The sequence below is a fragment of the Octopus bimaculoides genome, chromosome 1 (genome assembly GCF_001194135.2).
Source record: "Octopus bimaculoides isolate UCB-OBI-ISO-001 chromosome 1, ASM119413v2, whole genome shotgun sequence".
In the NCBI taxonomy this organism is placed as follows: Eukaryota; Metazoa; Mollusca; class Cephalopoda; order Octopoda; family Octopodidae; genus Octopus; species Octopus bimaculoides.
The window spans coordinates 151,802,825-151,805,037 of NC_068981.1; the positions used below are offsets into that span (position 1 = coordinate 151,802,825).

Consider the following 2,213-nt stretch of genomic DNA (forward strand, 5'->3'; position numbering starts at 1 on the left):
GGGGGGGGGGGTATGAGTGTTTGTGCATACGTATTTAATTTTCTAAACCCTCATCTGAATATTCATGAGGGTATTTATGTTTTCATGGTCACATATATACCTCCAAACTATCAGCAGCTATAAGAATAAATAGATTTAAGTAACTGAAATAAATTATTTGAGCAGGATGCCCTTCTTAATGTTGTCTGAGCACAGAACTCATTTTTCTAATAAAGAGACTGAACAAGTAAAATTATATGACTTATTCCAGAATATAATGCAATGCATAAGACAATGTTTTCTACATTCATATTTTTAACCAATGAAATAATGCATCAGCAAGCTGTTTATTGTAGCACTGTCATGAAAAGAATACACATTAACACTTACACTGACTGAAAATACAGTTTTATCTGGTGCAATGTAGCTTTAAATGGAATATTCTAAGGCATTAGTTTCTCTGTGCTTCTGCTTACATTTATATGTAATTCATATTGGTACTAAATTACCAGTTATTTTACATCATGTGGGCAGTTATCTGTTAGGAGCTATAAAATTTCAATTGCTTATCTAATTGTAGACTACATCAGTACTTTTACAAATATAATCCAACTTATAATTTCTTTTGAAGACAAGCTAGTGATCTATGCAAGAAATATCATCAGAGCACAATGATATCTTGGTTTAACAATAAAATTTTCATTTGCTATAAATATGGAATTTGACCAACAAAAATATCATTTCTAATTACAAGTATGGAAAAGTTATTTTCCAAACAGAAAACATTAACATTTCTTTTCTCTATCTTCCTTCTTCTGAATGACAAGTGTCATAAATATATTGGCATTGCTGAAAATATTGATCGGATCACTTTGCAAACACTAACCCTTCTCTTCAAGATCACAAAATTCTACAGATTGAACAATTGCAGATGCTCTACAAAATTCAAGTGAGGTCCTCATTTCAGTTTTGATGCATTGCCCTGCCACATCTGAGAAGCTGGTGCTGTTGCACACACAAATATCCTAGTGTAAATCCTGAACAAAGTCAGTTAACTTTTTGATATAAAAATTTTTCATGGTCACGCCTCAATTTCTAGCCCATGTTCTTCCTCTTATGCCTTTTTTCTACCACCTCTATAATAGACTTTGTATCTTAGAGTAGGCTTGTTCTCTGCTCATGCATCCCTAACCTACTCATCTCTATTTCCTTAATCACTCTTCTTGTGTCCAACCCCAACTAAGTCCCTCACTAACTTCTGTACCCAATCTTTCATCCTCAGAGTATCATCTCTTGGAATCTCCTCCCTATCTGTGTCATTTCTACAGGTGTCAACCTGCAACAGTTTAGATGAAACATTAACAGCATGAATCGCATTGATCATGAAAGTGCTGTAATGGCATTAGGCATTGCCCTTCACTTCCAATTCCAGTGAGAAAATTTTTTTTTTAAATACAAGAAATATACAATTAATGGCTATTGTATATGTCTTAAGATGAAATGGCAATCTGAACACTTCTCCAATAAGGCAATAAAATTATATGCATTTTTAGAAACTACACTGGTATTGATAGTTGGGAGTAAATTTGTTTATTGACATTAAATACTGCTAAAACTTAACATTAACAGCAAGCATCCATAGAAATAATTATTCTTGTAGACTCATAGCAAAGGAAATGAAAAGAAAAAGCTTTAATATTTTAGTACATCTGTGTTTGGTTTTTGTGTGGTATCTCTATGCAATATCTACTAGACAAAAGAAGCAAAAAATAAATATATGAACCACATTTTCAGACTCCAAAACTGGTGGACAGATCAACTTTAAGGGGTGGGGTTTAGTGGGAAAAAATATTATATATATACCAACAAAAAAAGCTATGACTACTTGAAAATGATAGCAACATTAGGCGCAGGAGTGGCTGTGTGGTAAGTAGCTTGCTTATCAACCACATGGTTCCAGGTTCAGTCCCACTGCGTAGCACCTTGGGCAAGTGTCTTCTACTATCGTCTTGGGCCAACCAAAGCCTTGTAAGTGGATTTGGTAGGCAGAAACTGAAAAGAAGCCCATCGTATATATGCGTATATATATATATATATATATATATATATGTATGTGTGTATGTGTTTGTGTGTCTGTGTTTGTCCCCCAACATTGCTTGACAACCGATGCTGATGTGTTTATGTCCCCGTAACTTAGCGGTTCGGCACAAAGTGACCAATAGAATAAGTACTAG

At 34.1% G+C, this 2,213-nt stretch overlaps 1 protein-coding gene across 5 annotated transcripts in view; it reads right to left on the reverse strand.

Annotated features, from left to right (window-relative positions):
* LOC106873108 (obscurin) overlaps window positions 1–2,213 on the reverse strand; it is a 162,686-nt gene that overhangs the window by 18,331 nt on the left and 142,142 nt on the right. The gene's annotated exons all lie outside the window — the stretch shown is intronic.